General features: G+C 42.3%; 1 protein-coding gene and 1 non-coding gene across 7 annotated transcripts in view; one reads left to right on the top strand and one right to left on the bottom strand.

The window, feature by feature from the left end:
- The window catches only part of CACNA2D3 (calcium voltage-gated channel auxiliary subunit alpha2delta 3), a 945,794-nt gene that overhangs the window by 76,767 nt on the left and 850,704 nt on the right, over nt 1-18,323 (top strand). For all 6 annotated transcript variants that reach the window (XM_049098270.1, XM_049098267.1, XM_049098269.1 and 3 more), the window contains one exon: nt 9,788-9,910. The gene's annotated coding sequence lies outside the window, so the exon portion shown is untranslated. The remainder of the gene's footprint in view (nt 1-9,787; nt 9,911-18,323) is intronic.
- On the bottom strand, nt 6,091-6,235 carry LOC112666115 (U4 spliceosomal RNA). The gene has a single exon (XR_003140745.1). It is a non-coding gene; the product is annotated as a U4 spliceosomal RNA (small nuclear RNA).

Here is an 18,323-nt window from a genome sequence, read left to right as displayed (position 1 = left end):
CCGAAAGCTTTCCTAATGCCTGTGTTCTCCTCTCCAGTTTCTCTAGTATGTCTTGACTGTGGGGCCGTGTGTTAGTGTGAATTCTCCCAGAAATAGATGCCAAGATGAGATTAAACATGCAGGGATTTCATTAGGGGAAACATTTGTGGGAGAAAATGGGAAGGGAGATGGGGAGCCTGGGGAGCCTTCAGACCATGAGCCAAGCCAGCCTGATCCAGCGAGAAGGACAGAGAGAGGGAAGGAGGGTAGAGTGGCCACCTTTTAGACCTCTGTGTTGCAGCAGAGACCTCAAGACAAAGTAGACCAGGAGTCCCCAGGGCCTCTCTGGCACGGGCTTGCGTTGGTGTGCTGGCCACACTGAGTGGAGGCCCGATTGGGAGGCATGGGGCTTATCCTCACAACCCCTAGGCCTTGAGTTCCTTGCGGGCCCTGCCTCCTCCCCTGCTGTAACTCTGGGACCTGCACAAATACTCATCAGTGTGACTGGCAAGCAGGTGCGCATTGTAGCCATGCTGTGGTGGCCAGCAGAGTTTTTAGGCTGGTTTCCTTACAGGGACGAGTGCTCCAAAGTATTCTTCTCAATGTCCTTTCTTTGTAGAAATTAATGAACCGGCTACATGTGAGCTTGGCCAGCTGTTCCACACTTTTTCTTTGAGCAGAAACTTCTTTCATGTGGAAACTGCCCCAAATGCCTTTCCAGCTTTGTCCCCCATTCTCCCCAAACCCCCGCCCTGCCACCATCTAGGAATCAGTCCCCTGCTATCGCTCCCTTGCCAATAATACCACCAAAGTTACAAGTGAAAATCAAAGAACATTTTTAATGAAAAAAGCCCTTTACATCCCTTTTTCTGCAAATCCACTGCAATAATTTTGAGACTGTTAGTGACATTTAAACCCTTCTAGATATTCTGATGCTAGAGGGAGGCTGTTCTTGCAACACAGTCAAATAGTAAAGTCTCTTTACATTTTACCTGTGACCTTTCCTTTCATACAATGTCAACAATATATAAAACAAACGTTTGAAGTTTCCAAGACAGGTTTTGGTGTGTGGGTAACCAGCGTTCTTGCCATTATTCACATTCATTATTCAGTAAGTGTCTTTGGAGTACCTTTTTTATAATGTTAATTTGCATATGCATGTCTCTTTTGTACTTCATGCTGTCCAAGCATGGTTCACACTTTTTTTTTTTAATACATATCCTTTCACATTATGATAATATTAATAGGGATTTCTTAAATTAAGCATCCTGACTTCCTTGGTGAAGCATGGAATGGGTGGCAGGCATGTGTAAAACTAGTCCAGAACAAAGCAATTTTCGTTCCTGCATGGATGAGTGACAGATGCCCCTTGGCAGTCTTGTTTGGAACCCACATCTAAGCATTTCTAAGCATTTACCAGTGCCACAATTTTTGTCTCTCTTATCTTGTTTCATCCTCACAGCATCCCTGCAAACTTGTCATTCCCGTTTTACAGATGAGGAAAGTGAGGCTCAGAGAGATGGGTTGATTTGTCTATTGTCCTTGGGTTAGTAAGTGGCAGGGCAGGGTCCTGGTCTCAGCACTGTCTGATGCTGAAAACTGAGGCTGTCTCTCCTTCACTGTTCTACATTTCACAGCCGACGTGGTGTCTGTGAGACATGAAGAGTCCACCCAAACCAGAATGGGAGAGAGCACACAGAGGCATTTGCTTTTATCTTTTTTTTTTTTTTTTAAGATTTTATTTATTTATTCATGAGAGACACAGAGAGAGAAAGAGGCAGAGACACAGGCAGAGGGAGAAACAAGCTCCATGCAGGGAGCCCAATGCAGGACTTGATCCCGGGACTCCAGGATCACGCCCTGGGCTGAAGGCAGGCGCTAAACCTCTGAGCCACCCAGGCATCCCAAGGCTTTTAACAACTCTCCTTGGGGCACCCGGGTGGCTCAGTCAGTTAAGCGACCAACCCTTGATTTCCACTCAGGTCTTGATCTCAGGGTCATCGAACCCTACATGGGCTCTGCACTCAGTGGGGAGCCTACTTGAGATTCTCTCCCTCTCCCTCTGCTCCTCCTCCCTGCTCACCCTCTCAAAATAAATAAATAAATAAATCTTAAAAAAAGTCCTCCTCATCCCAGATGATCCCCATCTACAGCTGGTATTGGGGGGAATGGCTATTCTCAGGCATGCAAACCCAACTCCATGGGCAGCACTTGGTTGGAGCAGGGAGATTTAGTTTGAAACAGTTAAATTTTCCTCAAATGGATTTAGCTACTTGTTGTGCACTTAGGGAGGGAGAGGAAATAAAGATGTTGATGCTTAAAAGGAGATTGGGTAAGTTTGGGCTAGAGAAACAAGCAAGATGTGCTTTCTGCCAGGAAGAGAAGGTTAATAGACATTATTTGTTTTATTCCCCAAATCCACCCATCCTTTCAGTAAGGGCACACTGATAGTGTCTGGGGGAGCTGGCCCTCCTTCCCTCACTCTGCTGAAGACATAGTGACCCAGCCCTGCCAGTCAGGACATGATATGCCCCAGCTCAGTGATTGGTTCATGATGGACACAAGATCCAAGCCAACCAGCCAGGTCCCATCACCCCATCTGGAGACTTTTGCTTGGATTTCAAAAAGGATGTACTTTTCCTTTTTTCCCCTGAGATTTGGATCTGTAAGAGCTTGGAGCTGTTGGGAGGCAACTTGGTTTCATAAGGGAAGAGCTTATCTGAGAATGGAGTCAACGTGGAGAAGACATGGCTGAGAGATAGAGGAAGACCAAGTCCTGCATGTTTGAGCTTTGGACCAGTTGAAACCAGGCTTATAAACTTCATAGTTATGGGAGACAATAATCTCCCTTTGTGCTTAATATGGTTTGGATTGCTTTTTTTTTTTTTTGTCACTTACATCTGAAAAGAATTCCAACTGACCCAGGATATCAGACATCAGACTCACATAAATCTGAATAAAGGAAATATGCTTTTCTGGTAGCAATTACATCTACTCATTCATTCCATAAATATTTATTGAGCTTCTGCTATGTGCCATTCACTCTCCTACGTGCTGTAGGAGATTCAGGAGCAGCTCTTAAGGGACAGATGGTCTGATTGAAAGAGGATTTGAAGCAGAAGACAAGGGTAAAACAAGGTGGGAAGGGAAGATGCCCCAAGAGATGTAGATCATATGCTAGAGGATCCAGTGGGGGAACACTCACACCAAGGGAAGGCTTCTCTTCTAATCACAGGACCATTTTTTCCTGTTCTGAATCTAGATGTTCAGCTCAGTACCTGGCACAGGATGAGTGCTCAGTAAATCTTCAAAGGATGAATGAATTTGTGGAGGGTGTAACACTAAGAGATAGGACAGCTGAACCCTTGAGTCAGCTTCAAGGCAGAAAAGTTGGAAGTCACAGACCCCTGCCCGTGGTTTGTATTGACTCAATGCTCTGGTGAAAGAGGGGGTGCTTTACTGTTTAAAGAGTAGAGGAGTGAACTCAGTTCTACCTGCATGTTCAACAGCCAACTGGTTTCTATCTTCAGGTTGTATGGGAACCTCCTAGGATTAGTCTTTGTCCTTGGGTTTCTTGACACATAGTCTTTTTTAAAGAAACAAATGTCAGTATTGACTCTTTTCTTGATTATAATTTTTCTGTGCCCACAAAATTTTCTTGGAGTACATAAAAATATAAAGAAGAAACAGAGTTGTAGTCCTGTCACTAAGAAATAACCACTACTAACACACACACACAGATGGAACTGTACTGATTTAATTCACTTTCCTGTTGTGTCATATCTTTCCTTGTCAACAAACAGAGCTGTACATTATTGTTTTAATGGCCACTGAGTATTCCATTACAGGGATGAACCAAAACTAATTGAACCAATTTTCTGCTGTCGGACATTTAGGTTGATTCTCGTTGTACACTATTATAAAAACAGCAAGTGAATGAATATCCTCATAGCTAAAATACTGTACATTTTAAATCATTTCCTTTGGATAAATTCCTAGAAGTGGAAGTTCTGGGTCAAACGAAATGCATGCTTTTAAAGCTCTGTGACACACACTGCAAGTCTGACTTCTGGTATTTACTTTCAAAAGGGCCTACTCCTCTATATTCTCCCCAATACTTGCTGTTACTATTTTTCCTTCTCTTTTGTGGATCTGAAGGGCAAGAAGGTGTGGCCTTGCCAATAGTGTGGCAGAGGGTCATGCTGGTTCCTCCTGTCCCTTCCCATAAAGCTCCCTGACAAGAAAACATTTCTCCTAGACATGGGTCTGATGAGAAGAACAGGTGCTCCCTATAGGAACCCAGCTCCTAGGTTTGAAGAGGCCAGGAACTTCATCTTTCCAGTCTTAGTTTCCAGGAGAATTACCTCCTTCTTTCATTAGTACCATGACACTCTTCTGAGAGCTTAGGGTGCCAAGTTGCTGACACAGTGTGGAAACAGAGAAGAATAAACGTGCAGGTCCTGGTAGCTGATGGGAAAAAACTGGGAGTTTTCAAGTGACACAGCGACAGCAGGGTCTTTCATCACGCCAGGGTCCAACCTGCTTTAAAGAGATCTAAGCAGATCAGGCATAATTACAGCATGAGTTTTATTAGAACAAAGCCTCGGTAATTCTTGCCCCAATTACTATTTTTCCCTCTTTCTCCCCATGAAAATTTAATGCTACACTCTCAGCAAGGAGGCTTCTTCTTAATTGATGGGCACTCTGTTAACTGACCCATCTCAGGGGACGCCAAATGATAGCTATGAACAGACCCAGTGTGATCAAGCCGCCTTAACCAAGAGGTGTGCTCCTGGGAGTCTGCAGACCGAATCCAGAACCACTATCCCTTGATCATTTGACAACTAATTACTGAAGGCCTGCTTTGAAGCATACCATGAGCTAACTCAGAGTTGGTTCGGGAAGATCATCGTTGTCTGTGTTCTTTTATTTATTTATTTTTTAAAGATTTTATTTATTTATTTGAGAGAGAGAGCATGAGTTGAGGGAGGGGCAGAGAGAGAGAGAGAGAGGGAGGGGGGAAGTAGACTCCCCACTGAGCGATGCAACCTTACACCTGCTGATCCCCGGACCCTGAGATCACCATCTGAGCCAATGTCAGACATTCAACCCACTGAGTGACCTAGGCACCCTGCCCATGTTCTTTTAGAAAAATGTTCCCCAAGTTCCTGAAGCTCGGTCATACTAAAGCCCTATGGTATAGGGAAAAATCCCAGTATTTGGAGCTATGGGGACCTGGGCTCCATTCTTTTTTTTTTGGATAGAGTTACTAACACTCATCATTTCTCCTCTTTGAACCTCAGTCTCCTCATTTGTGAAATGGTGATGGTAGTGATCTCAACTTTGCAGAGTTGTGAAGGATTCAGCAAGGTGACCCATGCAATGTATTTAGCATAGACCTTCATGCATAGTAGGCACTCAGTAGATCTTAGCTCTGTTATAATCACCATCTGTAAAATGGAAAGAATGATGCTAATCATAGAGAGCCATTATAAAGGTGAAAGGAAACAAGGCTTGTTAAGTGCCTGGTATCTAGAAAGTTCTCACAAAAAATGGCCTTTTGGGGTTATTTCTCTATGTTAGAAATCTCACTCTTGAGAGGTGAGAGATGCTGGAGGAGCAGGAAGACTGAGGTATAGGGGAGCTATTGAATTTTTGTAACAGAACTTGTAGATGTTGACTTTTAAAAGCAGCTTCCTCTTCTTTTCTTTTTTTAAGATTTTATTTATTTATTCATGAGACACACACACACACACACACACACACACACACACACACACACACACGAGGCAGAGACATGGCAGAGAGAGAAACAGGCTCCATGCAGGGAGCCCGATGTGGGACTCGATCCTGGGACTCCAGGATCACACCCTGAGCCAAAGACAGATGCTTAACCGCTGAGCCACCCAGGGGGTCCCAAAAGTAGCCTTCTCTTCTTGAAGAGTTTCTAGTAAATGTGCGACTAGGAAGAAATAATTGCTTTTTGATAACACGAAATGTCTATAGTTGCTTTTTGAATGATGGTTTAATAGTGGAATTCATGTGGAGAAAAAGAGAGGGAAAAGCTTTTGGAGATGAGAGAAAAATGACTAGTAACCCAACGGCCCAAACAGATGATAATCAGTAAAAGAGTCTTGGTCAGGGTCTTGTTGATGGATTTTCAGTAACTGTCCCTGACCAGCGTTCAGTTTTTAATTAGCAATAATCACGCCTCAGATAAATCCCATTGGCTATGATACTGCCACGGCGCAAAGCTCTGCCCAGCGTTCAGTCGATGTTTCTCCCCCACCTCCATCCTGTGCTGTAATTACCTTCTGTTGATTCCAGATTTGAGACAGGTCTGTTATACCCAGGGCCTTGATTGGTGGCACCTGGGCCACAAGTGAGGTGGCTTTGTTCCTGCTTGAGAAGAAGGGGCTGGAGGCATGAGTTCTGAGCAGGAACTCGGAGCAAAAGGGTACAAGAATCTGTGCCCTTGAACTCTCAGGGAGGCCTTTGGACCAGTCACCAGCAATGGAACAATAACGTAGGTTGTCTTGGTTGGCTATTAAAACGAAGGGTGACTGTTCCAGAAGGCTGAGGAATTAACATAAATAAATTCATATAAGCCTTCAGACAAGTTGCTTATTATGTAGGTTTTTAGGAAGGTCTCCTGGACTCCAAAGTACTTGAAAACAAAACAAAATAAAATGCAACATATGCACAAGTGTCTGGAGAGTACCCGGTGCCAATTTCTCTGAGAAGCCAAAGCTATTGGTGATTTCTGCCACAATAGAGAGATGAGCTTTGATGACTCAAAAATGTGTGTACATCAGCCTTGAACATGGTTTCCAAATGCTTTTCTAGTCCCAGAGGGACCAATTTGGCATTCGGGGCATACATACAACATTTTCTATGTGCCACCTCAAGCTTTGGCATCATAATCAATGGAGGGGAACTTAATGATGAATTAGAACATCCCCTTTGGGAATAAATTACCTGTCTTTTAAAACACAGACTAGAAAGTCCTCCTTGTTTTGCCAGTTGGTTGTGTAAAAGCCACCAGCCTTGCCCAGATTTGAGCCAGTCTAAAGGGAATGGATATTTGTTTAAGAGGCAAGAGTGTCTTTCTTGTTTTTTTGCCTTAGTAATTTACCTGGATGACTTCCTCCTCCTGCTTGGCACTGTAAGGAATTGTTAAATACATTACATGACCAAATGGGAAGAAAGAAGAGGGAAGAATATGGGAAGTTGAGAGAAACCTCATGAATCCATGACCTTTAAGTGAGAAACAGAAAAATGGGAAAAACAGGAACAACATTTAGTTTCAAGGGTGGAAGGAAAGAAGAAAAAAGTGAGATTATCATGCATGAGGATTTATGACAATAGTGTAGAAATAGATGCTGTTTTACTAGAACCTACTATTTTTCACACTGAGCTAGCAAGTCTACCACATGTGGCAAGCTTATTCCCTGTTCTCACAGAGCTTACCCTTTTGGCTCTACACCATTGGGGTAGGTTCCTGTGGCAAAAGTCATATCCATTGCTAGGCTGGGACCTCTCCAACCACACCTGTTGCTTCCCTATCTTTCCCCTTCAGTTATTCTGGAATCTTCCTAGTTCTTCCATCCTGCTAGGCTGTATCTCTCCATCACCTAGACTGCTCTTTGCCTGGCTATCTCCTTTTCAACTCACCGGAGACTCTCCCTTCCCTGGGTAAGCTTCCCTGATCCCAGATTGGGTTTGATTCCCATATTTCCTTGTATTGTTTAATTCATAATTAGTAACTATGGGCCTCAGGTCTGTCTTCCCCACTGCTCTGTGTGGATCCATGAAGTCTGGTACAGAGTCTATTTTTTTCTTTAGCACATTGCCCTGGGCTTGGCTTATAATAGAGATTTGATAACCATGGGAAAGCAAAAAGTTTATTCCTTTTTTAAAAAAGATTTTATTTATTTATTTGAGAGAGAGAGAAAGAGAGAGAAAACAAGCAGGGGGAGTAGCAGAAGGAGAGGGAGAGGGAGAAGCACTCTCTGCCGTGCAGGGAGCCCAACACAGGGCTTGATCCCAGGACCCTGGGACCCTGACCTCAGCAGAAGGTAGGCTCTTCACCAACTGAGCAATCCAGGTGCCCCCAAAAGTTTATTACCTATATCTTAGGAGTTATAAGTCTTAATTGAATTTCATTTTTAACCCTAGATTATCAGTCCTTTTTTTCCTGCTTCAATGACATCTAGGTATTTCTTTATTAGTATATCTAGTTTTTACCCATATCATTCAGGCTAATGAAGGAGAAATGCAGCTAAAGAAATAAGCAAATTTTCTTCTGACATAATAAGCATGTCTTAAGAGAATGGAAAATTTTCTTCAAGGGGAAAACTGGAGAAGTGGTGAAGATGTTGCTCTAAATCTCAGACTTGGACAGACACTCCATTTTAAACCCTGTAGTATTAATCTATGATTATGGCTTTTCTCATTTCTCACATTTGAGAAGAAAATACACATTGTCATTGTGACTTTAGATTACAATGCTTTATGAGGGCTTTAAGCCCAAGTACACCAAAAAAGAGAAAAATCTGCACCAGAAAATGTAAGCAAGGAAATAGGCTTTCATGATGCTAAACTTTCTGGGGTGTTGGCATCAGTATGGGCACATGATTTCTATGTAAAGTGCCAGGTGGCACCTTGATTTACTAGCCTGAGGGAAAATTAACCAGTGCCATAGTCTCTACCACAGAGAATCAACAGAATGAAATACAGCCTTCTTTCACATGGCCTTCCAGAAACTGCAACTGCCTGCAAATGGCCTACAAAGGGTGAATGGTTAACCCAGGCACTGACAGGAAATAAGAGTGACTCTTTAAATCAAGCAGTAGCTAAAATTGCTGATAAACCAGTGGAGAATCTCATGGGGCACGAGGAGAGGTTTTGAAGACCCACAGACCAGGATTCCAGACCTAACTGTATAGCTTACAACAGAGGGGACCCTGGGCAAGTCACTCTTCCCCTGGGCTTCACTTTCCTCTCTGCAAAATGGGTTTAGTAATACCTCCAGGCACAAATGTACTCTGTAGAACACCCAGGGGGACCTGGCCCCAGTAAATGCTCCCAGGGAAACTGGTATGCCTCTTTGTTCCCTCAGCTCCCAGGTGTTGAGGGCCACAGGTCCCTAGTCTGGAGGCTTATGCAGTGAGTCACCAAAAAAGTCCAAGTTGAGCCTTCCAGTTGAGTCTCAATTTTAAAGAGAGTCAGCAGGGTTAGAAAACTGTTTTCTTCCACTTTCCAGGTTTGGTTTATTGGGAGCAGAGCCCTCAGAGGATTCCTAGGGCCATTAGGAAGTTCAAATACTGTCTTGAGAACAATGCAAAGACTTCTGTGGGTCAATTTTTCCTCCAACTAAATGCACTTAAGAGAGCATTGAGGGCAGGCATAAAGGAGACTACAATGAGACAAACATTGAAAGCAAAAGGGGGGCAAGTCGTGCATCAGGCTGACCAGCCATTACTTTAAACAACAAAAACATTTTTAAGTCAGATAGATCACCAGCTCTCTGCCCGCTGGTGCCTGGCAGCTCAGAGGAGAAGCGTGTTTCTATGGCCCAGGAGTCAGGGTGTCCATGCCCGTGGCTGCAAGTCCACAGAGGCCACAGGAGCCCCAGGACTTGGGAGTACGGTTGGGGGGTGACCCTATACTGCCTCCAGATGCCCCTTTGGGTAGACCCTGGAGGCTGGGCGCTCAGCTTGCTCTCTGGCACAACAACCTGCCACTAATTGGCTTGCTGTTTTCTTTATTTCTTTACTAATGGCTTTTTTTCCCCCATGCCCTCTAGGACAGGACGCCACCCAGCTCTCTCCACTGCTCCCACCTGGGTCCCAAGACGTGGTTCCTGAACACCGACATCCTGTCCAGAGAAATGCCAATGCGTTCAAACACATGGCCAGGCAGCCACCAGGTAAGCCCGCTGCAGGCCTGGCAGGTCCAGAGATGGGAGATGCTGAGCACCCTTGAGGGCAGCAGTGAGTCCCCCAAACCCACCCTCCACGGCACCCCACCCCTGGCCCACCCCTGCCCCTCATCCTGGGTCCCTGGTTCCCTGCAACAGATGTGTGTGTGTGTGAACTCTCTAGCAGTTCTAGGTCATTTGGAAGTACTACGCCTGTTTTTATTAAATGAAGGAAGCAGAACAGTTAACATTCCATACGGTGCAAAGAAAGGGCAGCAAGGCGACTGCAGCCAGCCTTGGACTATTCATGTGTTCTCTGACTGACTGAACACATTCTCCTTGAGCACCTTCTGTGCGCCAGGCTCCATTGTGACTTGCATGTGTCTCACGCAGCCCTCCTCATACACATCCCGGGTGCGTGCATCACCCTCTGGAGTCAGAATGAAGAGGCAAGGGCTCAGGAACTAACTCCTGGTTTCCCCAGCGACCATTCCTCAGACATTTACCTTGGGAAATTTTCTTCCCTCACTCCCAGCAGGTCAGGGGTGACCTCATTCCCCTTCCGATGATTCCATTGACCCAAGTCTATGAATACATCCCGTGAGGATTGGAGTAGGGAAGAAGTGTGACTGGCATGGGCCAAGGAGCGCCAGGACCAAGGCAATGGCCCTTCTGTTGGAGGAGAGAAGTTTTCTTTGGCCCACCTGGGAGAGGGAATGAGATATTGTGTTTAGGGGCTGAGGGAGGTGAGGAGAAAGCTAGCCCAGGGTGACAGACTCAGGGTTGAATAATTTATTTAAAGCTTTTCACTTTTTTAAAATGGAAAGAAATTTTATATCCTTATCATAAACAATAAAAATAAATGACTATATTAAGAATAAAACCATATAGTTAAATTCTAATTTGGTCCTGCTGTTAACTACAGTTGTTCAGCCTAAGGCTCCTTTCCCTTTCTTTCTTTCTTTCTTTCTTTCTTTCTTTCTTTCTTTCTTTCTTTCTTTCTTTCTTTCTTTCTTTTTTTATTTCTTCATTTGAGAGAGAGAGTGTGTGCAAATAGGGACAGGAGCAGAGGGAGAGGGACAAGCAGACTCCCCACTGAACACCGCCTGACTTGGGGCTCCATCCCATGACCCTGAGATGAAATCAAGAGTTGGTGGCTTCAGCAACTAAGCCATTCAGGTGCCCCTTATTGTCTCTTTCTGAAAATCAGATTCTAACAAGTTATTAGAGATATGTCAAAGGCTATGCCCAAATGAGGCTTGTTCTTGGAATAATATGAAGGACTAAAAGATAATCCACTTAGTGATACATCCATCTTCCACCAAAATCTTCTCAAAGGTCGCCCTTGGTATGGGTCCCACACCAGAGGCAAAGTACCTGTACTTGGTAGAGATGATATACATTAAGAGATACATTAGGGGCACCTGTGGCTTAGTTGGTTAAGAGTCTGCCTTCAGCTTGGGTCATGACATGGAAAATTCTAGAAAGATCATCTTATGAAAGGTCTATTGCTGATAGGATTTCCCTATCTCTGGCCATTTGGAATGGCCACCCAAGACCACACCCTACAGCTTATAAAAAAAAAAAAAAAAAACACCTTTTTTTTTCATTTATTGTGTATTGAATGCCTACTAGATGCAAGGCAGAGCTATAGCCCTATTGTTAATGTTTTTTCTAAGTAAGTAGTTTAGCCCCTTAGTCATAGATTCTTTTTCTGTATGTTATTAATAATAGACTAGCAGCCTATGCTAAACATAGGTTACCACAACTCTAACTCCCCATCCCCTAGTAAAATCTAGTAGGCCTATTGGACTGGTGAGAAATGGATACAATTTTATGGTAGAAGAGACAAAGAGGTGGCACTTTCTTCATGTATCTCTCATGACCTCCACTATGGCCTCCTTCCCCACCAGCTCCTGGTACTGACTGCCTAGACAATTGACTGGTTAGCATATATTTTAGCATGGAGGCCATATCATCTGAAATAATTCTGTGTTATCTGCTAGATAGGGTCAAGGAATTTCAATACAAATCAAGACATTTCAATATGAATGTGTCCCTGGGAGAGATGCTCTGCCAGGAATGAATTTATTGGTTAGCATGTTAGTCATATATTGCTGTGTAACAAATCACCCCCAAAATTAGTGGCTTAAAAAATGTTTATCAAGTCATAGTTTCTGCAAATCAGAAATCTGGGCACAGCTCAGATCCAGTCAAGGGCTCCAGTCAAGGAGTTGGCTGAGGCTGTAGTCATCTCAGGGTCCCACGGCAGGAGTACCCACTTCCCAAACTCACTCACCTAGTGGGTAGAAGAATTCAGTTTCCTGTGGACTATGGGACTGAGCCTCATTTCTTTATTGGCTTTTGGATGGAGGATACCCTTAGTTCCTTGCATTTAGATCTTTCCATAGAGTAGCTCAAAACAGCTTGCTTTATCAGAGCAAGTGAGAGACAAGACAAGAGAAGTATCAAGAAGATGGAAGTTATGGTCTTTTGTGAGTCTCAGAAGTGACATTCCCTTTCTCTTGCCACATTCTGTGCCTTAGAAGCAAGTCCTGAGGTCCAGCCCATATCCAAGGGGAGGGGATTATGGAAGAGTAAGAATACCAGAAGGCAGAGATCACTGGAGACAACATAAGAAGGCTGCCTATCACATTTAGTTCATTTGTTCCATCTAGAGCTCTCCGGGCACTGGGCATTCTTTTCAACTCATAACTTGAACTAGTTTATCTCCATAACTCAGGTCTAAACTTCGTGTTCCATGGGAAATTTTTAAGGATTAGAAATTTGGATTAGAATTATCACTACTCTCCTATTTTATAAATTCTCACCCTATTTGAGGAAAATCTCATTAGTTTTTATTTCCACGTATATAAAAATACTCTTCCTTATTGAAAACAAAAAATGTGGGAAGCCTGGGTGGCTCAGCAGTTGAGCGCCTGCCTTCAGCCCAGGGTGTGATCTCGGAGGCCCAGAATTGAGTCCCACATCGGGCTCCCTGCATGGAGCCTGCTTCTCCCTCTGCCTGTGTCTCTGCCTCTCTCTGTGTGTCTCTCATGAATAAATAAATAAAATCTTCAAAAACAAAACAAAACAAAACAAAAAATGTTTCTCTGATTCACTCTGTGAAGCTAAGACATTTACTGAAGGAATAAAAAACACAACTCCATACATGAAAACTGAATGAGAAATCTGTTTAAATAAATAAGATGGTGTTGGTTGATTCACCTAACTAAATTATGGTTATTTCATTAACTCTTCAATTGAATTCCAAGTCCCCATTCTATTTGCTGAGGTAAATTTGTTTAACATGAAGCCTTGACATTCTTTAAAATAATTATGCTTCTAAATGAAAGTTTAATTTTTAATCATTTGCTTTGCTAAAATAGAAGCAAATGAGAGGATAATATGACAATTTAAAGGATTTGCAATAGATCCCCTAGAGCTGGAAGAGACACGAATTTTTCCTGAATGCTGCTGACTAGTGGAGGAATTTTAAATATGGTACTAGAAGTACTTCCTCCCAATGTTTGCTTCTTTGATGGGAATAAAGCTGGAGGGAATAGAAACCAACAGGGGTGAGGCAGGGCAATGCCCTCTGATGAATCGCTGATCTTAATGGGGACTGCCATCTCCCATCCAGAAGCCCTCTCCTTATAAATTCAGGTACCATAGTGCAGGTCCCAGGATGAAAAAGAGCCCATTCCCAGCAAAACAGAATGAAAACAAATTTCACCTCAGAATGGAAGAAGTAGATGTTACTATGTATTTGCAAATGAAATCTATACAATAGGAGACACAGATTAGTTTGTTTCAACTTTTGACTAAAAGGCATGATTTTTGGTTTGTTTGCTTTTTAAATCACTTTCCAGCTTCGAACGCATCATCTGCCCAATTCAGGCTAGGAATGTGAATTTTTGTGAGAGATGTTTTTAAGCAGAATTATCAAATGGTCAATGAAAAAGAAAGCTTCTCTTAATTAATAACTAAATGATGGGTCTCCTTAAGGAGGATTGACTCCCTCTTCACTGTCATACAATCTTGCAGATAATCACATTTTTTCTCTCTCTCCAGAAATTGTGAATCATATGGATTCTCTTTACTTCCTCACATTCCTGATTGCATTACATGGCAGAGGGTAGGATTTTCAATACGACACATGCTTATTTCCTTTAAGTAAAAGGAAAAAAGTCATAGAGGGTAAATGTACTTGTGATTCTGTTTTGTTTGAGATTTCGAAGGATTGAGCTCAGGGGTGAGGGGGTCATTTTGCAATGGCCCTGACTTGTAATTTGTGTTTTGTTTGTTTGATTAATTGTCTCTGGTCCTTTTAAAACCAGTGAGGGTGCAGTGACATTCATGGTAGTCAGAGTCTTTTCGAGTTCATATATGGATTTTTTTAAAAGCTTACTATCGTTATTATTTATTGCACAAAAACTTTACAGTACTGTTAATATAAATCACAATGAAAAAAATTCATTCATCATCCTACTCAAATTTTTTTCATTTTTCAAGTTCCCCCCCAAATCTTGGTTATGCCCAGTATTTTTCACATAGTTGCAATAGAAGGATAGGTACAGTTTTGCATTTTACTTTTAAACATAAGGTATCGGGCAGCCCCGGTGGCGCAGCAGTTTAGCGCTGCCTGCAGCTTAGGGCCTGATCCTGGAGACCTAGGATCGAGTCCCACATCAGGCTCCTGCATGGAGCCTGCTTCTCCCTCCTCCAGTGTCTCTGCCTCTCTCTCTCTCTTTGTCTATCATAAATAAATAAATAAATCTTAAAAAAATAAAATAAAATAAACATAAGGTATCATACACATTTTTCAGTACTTCATTTTGCTCTTCATGATTAAAATGCTAATATCTGGATAGTATTCCTTTGAATGGTGAGACCATAATAGAACTAATCATTTTTCAACTATGAATATTTAGATGAAATATATCTCAGTATATAAATATTGCTACACAGTGTATTTTTATTGCATAATTTAGAAAAGTTCTTTTGGATTATTTCCTTGGTATAAAGTCCCCAAAGTCAAAGGATATGAATATTTTTATCCTTTTTAGAATAGTGCAATTTTGTATCCTTAATGATTTGTATTCATTTGCACTGCAATTTTTGACCATATCAGTTTTACTAGTTAGCATTGGGAATTCTCATTTAAATTTTTTTCTTCTTGAATGGCTGAAAAGTGGGTGCCTTTTGATGTCATCATATCATTCTTTGTCAATAGACTAATGGATATTATTTCCAAGTCTTTACTCTTGCTCTCTGAGGAAAGAATGTGATGACAGTTTTCTCAATTCTTAACTCATCATTTCTTAAACTAATAATTGGAACACAACCCAGGCAAATACTATTTAGATATATTAGCATAATTTAATTTCTCACATCTCTGCACTTTTAGCTGGAACATGAGAAGTAGAAGGAGGCCATAGCTGGGACTAAAGGGGGTTCAGTGTTGCTCTTACCTCAAATAATCACTTGGTGCTCTGTCATTTCCCTGTGTCTTTGCTTGCATTCTCCATTTGCCTGGAAAGTTCTTTCCTTCTGTCTCCATTTTAATGATTGTGGCAGGTGGAATGCGAAAAATGGCTCCCAAGATTCCAGTGCTCTAATCCCCAGAACCTATTGATATGATGAATTATCACTCCCATGACTATGCTTTGTCATATGGCAATTAGCTTTCATAGGTTTATCTAGGTGCATCTGAGCTAATCACATGAGCTCTTTGAAAAGCAGACTTTCCTGGTAGCAGAAGGGGAAGTCATGGATTTGAAGCATGAGGGGAATTTGACACAACAAGACTGGCTTGAAGATGGAGAAGGCCACATGCCAAGGAATATGGACAGCTTTTGGGAGCTGAAGTAATCCCAGTTGACATCCAGCAAAGAAATGGGGACCTCAGACCTACTACTGCAAGGATCTGCATTTGACTAACAACCTAGAGTGTGAAAGCAGATTCTTCTCTAGAACTTCTGGATAAGAGCCCAGCTTGCCCAATCTCACCTTGATTTCAGTGAGACCTTTGTGAAATCCTAAAGGGAAAACTGAGTTGAACTCTAATCTACCAACCTGCGAGATAAATGTGGGTGTTGCTTTAAGCTGCTGAGTTGTGGTAATTTGTTACAGTGATAATAGAAAATGAATCCAGTGACATAGAAAGAGGGTTGTCAAACAGAGTAGAAATAAACTTTAACCAACTTACTGGGCTTGATAGATACCATGTGTAAGAATTGCTTACTAAAGTCCTAGGCAGGCAGCCGAACACTTCTGCTGCTGGCAACCCGAAAATATTCCTGTCCTCTTCTACTGCCGCTGGGTGAGTCATTTGCTCCCAAATCTCCCGACAGGTAATTGTACTGGTTGTTATATGTACATGTTGGTATGTGTTTAACTATTACGTCAATGGGATGTAAGAGTAAACATGTAAGAGGGTCCATTCTTCTACCAAGATAAAATTGATTGACTTGTAATGACTAGATAAATGGTAAGCCCCTAAAAAATGCTATGGAATTAGGTGGGTGAGATCACTGGAAGACCAGAAAAGAACTGGAAAGTTCTAGAAGGTTTCTCTAAATTCTTTGTCCCTGGTAAAGAGTTTAAAACTAGAAATTGTCCCAAATGCTTTGGGAGGATGGCTTATACAAGAATGCTGGTGTAGCACTCCGTCAGCGATGTCACACCCAAAGGAATACACCAGAAGAATGGTGAATGAAGGCACATGACTTTAAATTAAAATAAAGAAAGAAAAAAAAATAAATTAAAATAAAGATTTCAGGCATTGGTTTTTATTATATTTGATGATTCCTCCCTTTGATTGTTTTTGTTGTTGTTTTGGTTTTTTGTGGATTTTTTTTTTTTAAGTAGTAGAGCCCAGTGAAGTGCCTGATCTCATGACCCTGAGGTCAAGACCAGAGCTGAGATCAAGAGTCAGGTGCTTGACTGACTGAGCCCCCCAGGTGCGCTGATTTTTTTCTTTTTTCCTGATGGACTAGCTAGTACTTCTGATTATGTCATATAAGAGAGTCTCTATTGTAATATTAGGTGTGTATGTGCACACACACACATACATACATGGTAGGTTAAGCAGGTTGCAGGTCAAGTCATGAAGTATGATCACTTCACGTTTCTTGTATGGTGTGTGTGTGTGTGTGTGTGTGTGAGAAATCCATATTCCTAGAAAAAAAATGGTACTACCAGTGATAGTTATACTTGAGTTATAGAATTATGGGGACTTTGCTTATGTACATTTTTTAATTGCAAACATATTTCCTTTGAAATAGGGCAATAAAAGAAAATCATGATAATGTGGTAGTAACTCCTCATTATCCTTCAAAGTCAGGGTCCCAAAAAATCTCCTCCCTCAAGTTTTTCTGGATCTATATGAAGCTCATTTTTTTTTATGCTTCTATAGATCCTTGCTTGTACTTTTCGTTTCACGCTTAATAGGTTCTGATATTTAACATGGCCAATTGTACCTTTCCCTCTCATTTGAGAGCAGGGACCATGATTTATGAATATCGTTTTTCCATAATGCCAAGCACAGTTCCCACCATCGAGAGGTACTCATCAATGAGCGAGCGTTCTGGTGTAGTCACAAATACATGAGAAAGTTAAAAAACAAAAACAAAAGGACTTTCTTAGTGTCTGCTGGTAAGCAGTTTTAAAATCATGCTCTAGCCCGTGTGATCCAGATCGTGTGTTTTAGCATCTTACATAATCGAAAAGCAAAGGCCACGCACCCAGGCCTTGAGCAGAGCCCAGAAAAGGCAAAATGAGAACAGCTTTGTGAAAAACAAAGGTACACTTGGCACCAGGTGTTCAGGCACATGCCAGATGTTTGCCAGACTCTGGAAGAATCTACGTGTGGGATGTTCCCTTGACATTCCCCTCCTGTTCTACATCTAGACTACCTGGCGTGCAAGCCCCCTGGGTGTGTAGGAGAGCAATTATGAAGCATTTTCAAGTTTGCTTCTCCTGCGAGAAGACCGGGCTGTGTCCTGATTTTGTTAGTGTGATTGCTGAAAATGGAGTGGTCTATTAACAAGCAGTGGTCACCGCCGCCTGACGGATCTGCTTCTTGCAACATTAGTGTCATGGTGATGGATTAGCAGAATCTCCAAAGTGGAAAGGCATGTTTCTACAGATATTTTGTATAGACATAAATTCACTTGCTAACATTACTCATTTTCCTTTTTATTTTTTATTTCTTATCCTTTAACATGTGCCATGCATCTTTCAGCACACGTGTCACCCTCACTGGAGGGCTCTGATAAGTGACTGTGGGAGCTGGAGGAAACTCGGTGTTGCCTTGTATGCCCACCCGTGTTTACAGAGTTTTCCCTCTTCTGAGCTGCTAGCGGAAGGGGAGGAGAAGAGGAAAATCCCTTAAGGCAGAACCGAACAACCTCATTGA

This window comes from Canis lupus, chromosome 20, assembly GCF_003254725.2.
Source record: "Canis lupus dingo isolate Sandy chromosome 20, ASM325472v2, whole genome shotgun sequence".
NCBI lineage: Eukaryota > Metazoa > Chordata > Mammalia > Carnivora > Canidae > Canis > Canis lupus.
Note: the sequence above shows the minus strand (reverse complement) of the source record. Positions and strands in the feature narration are given on the sequence as shown.